The 9,105-nt window shown below is 35.7% G+C and overlaps 1 long non-coding RNA gene across 1 annotated transcript; it reads right to left on the reverse strand.

The window, feature by feature from the left end:
- Nucleotides 1-5,333: 5,333 nt before the first annotated feature.
- LOC110344780 (uncharacterized) lies at nucleotides 5,334-6,701 on the reverse strand. The gene is made up of 3 exons (XR_002387569.2): nucleotides 6,479-6,701; nucleotides 6,064-6,236; nucleotides 5,334-5,715 (listed from the first exon to the last, which is right to left on the reverse strand). It is a non-coding gene; the product is annotated as an uncharacterized LOC110344780 (long non-coding RNA).
- Nucleotides 6,702-9,105: the final 2,404 nt, after the last annotated feature.

The raw sequence follows: 9,105 nt of genomic DNA on the forward strand, positions 1-9,105 counted from the left end.
TGCATTCTGAAGCAATGGAGAGAGACTTCCGGGGAAAGAATTTAGAAACAATTATTATCCAAAAAGGAACCTTACGGAAAATATGAGAGCTGAGTGGTAACTTCAATGAGACATGTGTAAATAATTAGAGAAGGGTAAGTTATCTTCAAATTTGACTGACTATTGAAAATCATAGCTGTTAAATTGATATTGGATTTAACAGGTAAAAAATACTGTAAGAATCAAAATACAAGAAACATGTCCAGAATCACTGGAATGGGAGAACTGGGAATCATATATAGATAATAAGCATGGGTAAGAATAGAGGAAACTTGACAGTCATGGAATGATGTGTGGCGCTGATGTTCCCGATAATGAAAAGACATTATTAACATTCACAGGTTTCAATTTGATTTCTATGTAGATATTTCTTCGTCTGAAAGAAAGAAAAATGACACCAGAAAAAAATAGCCTTCCTCAAATAGAACTTCTCCTCGGGGCCACCTTATTCCTTTGAATTCTCATGTTGAACCCCTTGCAAGGTGTCAGACAGAGTCAGATCCTACAAGACATGATACAAGTACACTCATTAGGAATGTCATTTCCCTTGCCATAATGTATGGGGAAGATGTCAGCTAGGAATTACAAGATGTAATCCCAAAGGGAAAGGTTTTTCACAAGATATATTGTTCATGGGTTAAATGCTAATGTGCTCTGAGATTTGGCTGGTAATTAAAATGGAAGCTTAGTTACAATATGTCAACCTCTTAGTTATACAAGAACAGGATTCTTCCAAGCAAATTATCCAAACTATTTTATTCAACAATGTTCTAAGTTTGCCACCCTTGAAAATATCAGTTCACCTTTATTCCTCAAAGCAGAAATATTGCCAAACTATTATATTTGGGGAGATAATTTCCCCATCTGAGATAACTCTTCTCTAGTTTGTAGGTGAAATGGGAAGCTGTGCCATATTATTTTGTTAGAACAGCTCAGGTGGAACTATGCTGACACCTATTGGAACAGTCACAAAGCTATTCATGATCCACTGGCCTAAAAGGCAAGTTACTAAGGATTCAGCACCAACTGTATTCCATGTATTTTCTTTGATGAGAAGTTTTATTTTCACTATCAGGGCTCAGTCTCTCTAAGCATTATGATGAGCAATGGATTTGTATTGGTTGACTTATAATCAATAGGTTAACCTAGCTTGAATTGCTCTGTGACCTGCGTTCATGCAAGAGATAATCTTAGATTACCAGCTAAACTTACTTCCATTATAAGCTGCTGAAATTTTTAATTGCATTTAGAAAGTTCATCCTGATACATGAATATTTTCAAAGGACTTGGTTAGAATTTTTGTTGTAATAAGCAATCAGAATTACCAAAGGAAGACAATTCATTCATCCATTCCCTCAACCATTTGTTTTATAAACATCTGTATCAAAATTCACACACTAGTGGCTAATGAGCTACATTCAGAGCCCACACATATTATTGCTCTCCTCATCTTTTGATTGAGTGATTCCTCACAAAATTTTCAAATGGGAACATTTCATCTAAGGATCTCAGGAATGGTAGAAAAATCAAAAAGTCGAATGACACTCTGCATTCCTGAAAGGCACAATTGGCTGGAACTCAGTAGAGATTGTCTTCTACAGAAGACAGCCTGTCTCACAGGTACCTGTGAGCTCCTGTGTTGGCTCTTCTTGCCTCTTTCCAATTCCTCCTTAAATTTACAAGCACACATTTTTCAGCTAAGCATCCAACTGTGTTACATGTCTGATTTTGAATACTTAGGCTTTAAAGAATTTTTCTAGAAAAGAGTGTCCCATTTGACCCAGCTATTCCTCTGTTTCTTTCCCCAAAGAATTAAAAGAATCATACTACAGTGATATATGCACACCCATGTTTATAGCAGCACAGTTTGTAATAGCCAAAGCTTGGAAACAGCCCAAGTGCCCAGCAACTGGAGACTGAATAAAGAAAATGTGTTTTTTTTTTAATAAAATAGAGTACTACTTAGCCATAAAGAATGAGAAACTAGAGACATTTATAGCTAAATGGATGCATATTGAGGCCATACTCTAAAGTGAAATAAATAGGACACACATGCAAATACCGAATAGTTTCTCTGATGTGAGAAACTAAAAGTGTAAATAAGGATCAAAATGTATAATTCATAATGTGAAATAGGAAGAAAAGGTCAAAAGGGGTAGGGGAAGTGGGAAGGGTAGGGGAAAGGAAAAATATGAGAAAAGGAAAAAATGGAAACAGGCTTTGTAAATAGGGAGGGCAGGGGAATGGGGAAAAAATAAGAATCAAGATACATCATGTAAAGGTACAAGTTCCCAATGATGAATGTAACTGTATTTTATACCTAAAATGTACCAATAAATTTAATGGAAAAAAAAGAATGCAGCTTTTCAGATAGGAAAATGAATGCCTTTTGTTGGCAAAAGGGCAGTGAAGTACTCTATGTGCCTGAGGTGTCTGTGACAGTTACTGAGTATACTGTCTCTGCCAAAAACTGCATTTCATTTTCAGAGGAAGAGGGATGAGTTTGACCAGTTTTTGTAAAATTCTTGTCATGGATTCCTGATCCATAGGGATAGCTCCTGGTAGCCAGAATCATGTTTTGTCACCCAGCTTCCATTAGGAAATAAATACAGTCTCAAGCTAGGTCAGCGAGATTCTCTCTCCCAGGCATTGGGATGCAAAATTTCAAAGCTCTCCGTTGTCTACATGTGACCAGAACTGTAAACTGGACTTCTACAAGGTAGCCATATTTCACAGCATGGAACAAACAGCGAGGGAACCAGGTTAGAGCAACAAAGAAGATTTGCAGAGGGAAATTTGATTGAGAAATAAAATCCCAAAGACTTGATTCCTATTTTGATTTGCTTTTCCTTTCTTCGAATTTCAAGAGATTCCTGTGTATATTTAAAATAAGTGTCTTCCTCTTACTTACTGGGCTTAATCTGCATTCTTTTAAACTAGTGTGATCTAAACTAGAATATTGGAAAAGGAGAAAATCTGTTACATGGACGCTGTAACATAACTGACAACGATCTTGACCTTCTTCACCACCTGACAAACTTAAGGGGCAAAGGGAATAAATAAATTCATTTACTTAGTTTAATTCTATTTCTTGACAATCTTCCTGGTTTTCTAAAATCAAGCCAAACTCTGTACTAGAGTTGTTTCCTATTTTAAACCTGCAGAATTGTAAATCATAGTTTTATTACCACTATGTTATTCTGCGTTATTATTTGTTTCTCCTAGTTTGAATGTTATCTCTTCTAAATTTAAATGCAGCAAGTTTTAGACATAAATTAATATTGATTTTATTAGAGCTCCAGTAATAGTTACAATGACATTGAATGTTTCCAAGGTATTTTAAAAATGTTATTCTGAGCAAGAAATTGAGACAGTTTCTTTTCATAATAAAAAAGAAAAAAAGCTTCTCATTATTGAATTATTTTGCATACAAAACCCATACAGTCCTAGTGTGGGAATCATAACCATTATTGATATAGGTATAATGCAGTAAGCTGTGGTGATAGTCAACTTCAGTGACTATTTATTTAAATCAACCTTAAGATGCTTTAGTATATCTTTTTTTTCTTAATCTTAGATAAATCTTATATTTTAGCAACTCATTGTTTAATTGGAAGGAGTGGGGGGAACAACTTAATTGATTTAATAGAAAATTAGCATGTGCTTAAATATTTAAAAGGTAGTTGTTTAGGTTGCAAAATGATCTCTTATTGCAAAATTTTAGTGAAAGATTGTTTTCATTAGTCCAGCACTCACTATGCCTAGAGACAGGTACAGTCAGAATACTTAACTTGACTATATGTTGCTAGGTAATATCAGAGTAGGACTAAGAAATGAGTCATTTTTTCTTTTAAGTAAGCATCACTAATTTCTATTAACAACCTTTAAAAGGTAGAAGGAAAGTGTATTGTCTTTTTCTTTATTCAATCTGTCTTTAATAAAAATTACAGCTAATGAATAATGAGCCCTTCTTGTAATACTATATATTTTAAATTTCTTTTTCTTATTTGTCACAAGATCTAATTGTTAGCTATATTTCACAGAAAGGAACACTGATGCTTCAAGAAATGAAATAATTTGTTGAAGATCATATAAATAATAAGTGATAGAGCAAAATGTCAAACTACCCACAAAATTTGGAAGCCAATGTCTGACCCTGCAGAACCCATTGTAGGAATCACTGCACAAAATCATGCCCATGTCTGATGTTTAAAACTAGTAGTCTCCTTTCATCATCATAACAAACTGATAGAAAAGAACAGATGTTTTCATTAGCACCCTTCATAGGTGAGGCTCTTCAAGAAATTTCCCTTACAGAAGCAGTGTCCGTGTTGTAACCTAAATTCAGATGTTCTGATTCTGTGCTCATAGAATCGGCAGTATCTATATAAGTGAGGGTTCTTGGCCACAGAAATCCAATTCAAACTGATTTAAGCACAGAAGAGGAAATGTATTAAAATATTCATGTGTTCTCGCAGAGCAAAAAGGAGATAGGTACTCAGATTCATGAGCAAATTTGAAGCCAGTTTACAAATACCTAGTAATTTCGTCTTCATGCTTTATGCACATGAGTTTCATTTTTTTCCTTCTGTGGCCATGTTGTCCTGTTCGCCTCGCCTTTCTTTGAAGGGTCACCTTACTCTGTCTCTTTCTGCTTTCTTGTCTCAGTTTACTCCATGGGTCAGAAAAGTTTTGCTGTAAAGAGTGAGATTGTAAATATTTTAGGCTTTGCTGGCCAAAGAGTCTCTGTGACCACTGATTCACTTTGCCTTGTGATGTGAAAGCAGCAACAGACAATACCAAAACAGACAGATACAGGTGTGTTCCGATTAATCTTGATCTAGAAAATCAGGTAGTGGGTTACATTTAGCTCAAAAATTGCTAACAAATTTCCAAAGTGAGACAGTCTGCCAGTGTGAATTGAAGTGTTCTGCTCTCTATATTTACAAAAATTTGAATACAGACAGTAAATGGTGCTTTAGCCAGTCTCACTAATATGACTAATCAGGACTGCTCACATCATAATAAAAGTCAGGTATGTTCACTTTCCCCTACTATATCCTTAACAGGCCCATTCTGTTTTAGTCTGTTACTTGAAGCATTTTTCTCTTAATTACATTTTCCACTCAAATAAGGCTTTTTTGGGATGGCAAGAGCTTAGGAGTTTAAATAAAAAATTATATAGACAAAGGAAGACATTTTTAAATTTTAAAATTATATTGACATAATTAGGAAGTATTATATATCATTTCTATACATGTATGCACATATAATAATCAAATCAGGGTAATTAGTATTCTAGCTCTAAAATATATCACATACATGTGTTAGGGAACTTCAGACCTTTTTGGCATTCTTAAGAGATAATAGTATGCTTTATGAGATCTACATATGCAAATGCCGTGCTCTCTCTCTTTTCTTCTATTGGTTTCACGACCCTATCTACAAGGATACCTCCTTTATGTCCACTGTGCAACAAACTTAGTCTTTGCCTCCTTCTGGACTTCACCTCCAGTGGAGTTCACATCCAGTCATCCAGAGAGAGATACATTCCTCAGCTCCACCTCTCAGTTGCCCAGCAAGGCACCTGACTGGGCCCCCTGGGATGTGAAATTCATGTTGGGCCACCGAGCTCTGTTCAGCACACTGGGTTAGTTTGGAGAATGGCTGTGTTTGCTGAAAGGTATGGAAAAGGGAGCAGAGTGTGATTTCTAGAAAGCCAGGCTAAAATGAGAAAACCTATGGAAATGCACAGTGAGTACATTCAATATTTTAAAAATACACTTTCTATTTGACATGTCATCAAGCTTAGACACATTTATTCAAATACTTTGAATACCCACAAGTACCCCTAAGTTCATGTATAAACAAATTATTGAGATCCTAGAAAGCAGAAATGAATGCCATACATCTTAAACTGTGATTGTTATAATTTAAAAGGAGTAAGTTCATTTACTAGTAAAAGCTCATTGCAAAACAAACAACAAATATACAGTGTCTTATAAATAAACGAGGAAGACTTACTTTTTTTCTCATATGAAGTCCCCAGTGCAAGCTGTTACGGAGGCATGAAGAGTTCCACAATGTCAACACAACCCAGGTTCTTTCCTTATGGTCATCCACACCACGTGTTCATCATCTCTCACACGAAGGCTGACTCACACGAAGTATTAAATCTTTACCTCAGGAAGAAGGAACTGTAAGACAAAAAAAAAAAAAGCCCCCACCAGTGAGTCAATTCACTTCTTAGGATACATACCTAGAGATCCCACCTAACAACATCTGCTTAAATCCAATAAGTGTTAAGTGTGGGCCAGGAATGTAACCCAGTGGCACAGCACCTGCCTAGCAAGCACAGGCTCTGAGTTTGATTCCCAGCACCAAAATAAATAAGTAAGTAAATAAATAAATAAATAAATAGATGAGAAGCTGAAAATACAGTGGAAAGTGGAGAAGCTGGAGAGATGGAATGTCTTCTGAGGAAAGCTGCAGTAGTGAGTGGAGCCCTAAGAGAGGCATTAGTGGCTGTAACCAGTAGTGCCAAAGGGAAGGGCCACCTAAGCTTTTGCCCAGAGTATCAGACCTGGAGCTACAGGATATAACATATGTTTTACTGGTTATCAGTCTTGCTTTGTCTGTTTCCTTTCTATTGCTTTACTCCTTCCTTTTGTGAATAAGAATGTTTAGTCTGTGCCATTGTGCATTGGCAGTGTTTTGCTTTCCTTTTGATTTTTACCTTGTCTAAGAGTTTGCTTTGTCTCAGAGAATTTGGATAAACTAAATGCATTTTGCATAAAAAGATGCACATGAGTCTTTTGGGGGACAAAGGCAGAATTTTATGGTTTATATCTAGATTTTCCCCCCAAAGTCTCAGAGAAGGGGCTTTCGGAAGGCATTGGATTATAGGGCAATGGTTGGAAGAGGCAGGTCACTCGAATTACAACTTGGAATGGTATATATCCCCTTCCCTGATCGCACCCTTTGCTCTCTGCTTCCTGGCTGCTTTGAAGTGAGCAGATGTCCTCTGCCCAGGCCCTTCCATCATGCTGCCAACCATGCAAAAATTGAGACTGAAAATATGAGCCAAAATAAACCTCTCTTTCTTTACATTTTGGTTGTGCCTGAAATTTTCTCTCAATGACCAGGAAAATGAAGAAGATGCACAACACACACACACACACACACACGCACATGAAATGCTAAGTTAGTTTTAGTTCACAGTAGTACTTAGTGGTTTGGGTACCAATTCTCCTTATGGAAGATACTTCATTAGAAGACTGCAATTATTGAAAGAGAAAGTGCTTAGGAAATACACCTATTTATTATAAAAGTGAAATCTATTCTCATATAAGATTGTCTTGACTTTAATAAAATATACAAAATGAAAGCAAGAACAATAAAATACAGGTTTCTAAATTCTACTTTAGGATTATAAGTAAGCCACAATAAAAGAACATTCAAATTTTCTGTTAAGTTTGATCTGATTATTTTTTAGCAATTGAAATAATTCCATCCTCCGTTTTTGACATTTCCTTCTATTTTTACCATGACTTAAGTCTTGGAAAGTGAGCACCTAAGGGTCTGTCCAAATGAATCTCTTTCTATTGTTTCCATCTTCAATGAATATTACCTTCATGGTTATCCTTATTTAAAACACCTCACTCCCTCAAAGAATTGCATGGCCAATCCTATTGATTCTACTTCTGGTAAAACATTTTAGTTCCTCTGTTGTATTCAATTTTCATCTCACTTACTCTGAATTTCTTGTTTGAATATTATAATATATTCTGACTAATCTGCTTCCTTTCAGTTTCTCCTGCCTCTTTCAAATTCATTTTATGAGTCTTACTTTCTGTTTTTATTTTTATGTGATTGACTGATTGATTGAGTTTTTTGAGACAGGGTTTTTCTATGAATTTCAGGCTGGCCTTGAACTCACTGTGGAGCCCAGGCTGGCCTCCAGCTCACCGTGATCCTCCTGCCTCAGCCTCCTGAGTGCTGGGATTACAGGTAGGTGACACCATGCCTGGCTTTTACTTCCTGTTTTTAAAGAATGTCTTTAGTCATTTTACTTCTTTTGTTTTTCAAAAGTATTCATTTCTTTCTGTATCATTGGATATTTTATATGCAGTGTGAAGTAACTGAAAATCATTAACATAACATTAACTCATTCATTTAGTAGATATTAATGTCTTATATATAAAATATAATTGCCCAATATGTTCAAGGCTCTGTGCTAGGCTCTGGTGATTAAAAAGATAAAATGTGGTACTTACCTCCCTGAGATAGGATCTAAGGGAGAAGAGAGACATAAAACGAATAACCAAGATTGGAAAGCTATAGGAGGTTTAATATCTTTCATTATACAACCTAAATTCTCTATAGATAAAAACTTCTTACGCACATTTCATGGAAGCCACATTGCATCATTTTCCTCTCTCTGAAAATGCCTAATCATTTCTTGTCTTTGTTTATTTTTTCACCTCCATTCGGAGTATCTTTCTTCCATTTCCCCCACTTAAGATCCCACTTATCTTTGAAGACCCAATTCAGAAGCCTTCCTTTACTTACTAAGCCAGAATTGATTGCTCCTTCTCCTGCACTCCTGCAGCATATCGAATTTCAATTTGCAGAGTGACTGACTTATTACTCAGGCCCACTGGATCCCTCCAGTGGGAGAGCAGAAGCCGTGCCTGCCATTACCAGCATGACATCTTCTGCACAGCATAAATTTAAATCATCTTTGTTGAATAGATGAGAAATATAATTTAAACTTATTTTTCCTTGCCTTGCAGACAAAATAGCAGTGGTGATTATATGTTTTTTTTTTTCATTTTTTAACCTATTGCTATAGAGAATTACAGATAGGGAAAAATAAGCCTACTTCCAAACACAAATTAGAGTGAAGAACCAAGGCCTCAAAAATGTTCTTTTTCAATTATACATTAATCAAAAGTAATCAAAATGACAAGTGATAGCTATTTCTGAGTTTGGGGTAATTATATGTGTAGCATTTCATTAATGAATTTAAATTTAATTTAAATTTATACCTTAGCTGATCATAGC

The sequence above is a fragment of the Heterocephalus glaber genome, unplaced genomic scaffold (genome assembly GCF_053883595.1).
Source record: "Heterocephalus glaber isolate CG9 unplaced genomic scaffold, H.glaber_assembly_v1.0 deba00001773, whole genome shotgun sequence".
Classification (NCBI taxonomy): Eukaryota; Metazoa; Chordata; class Mammalia; order Rodentia; family Bathyergidae; genus Heterocephalus; species Heterocephalus glaber.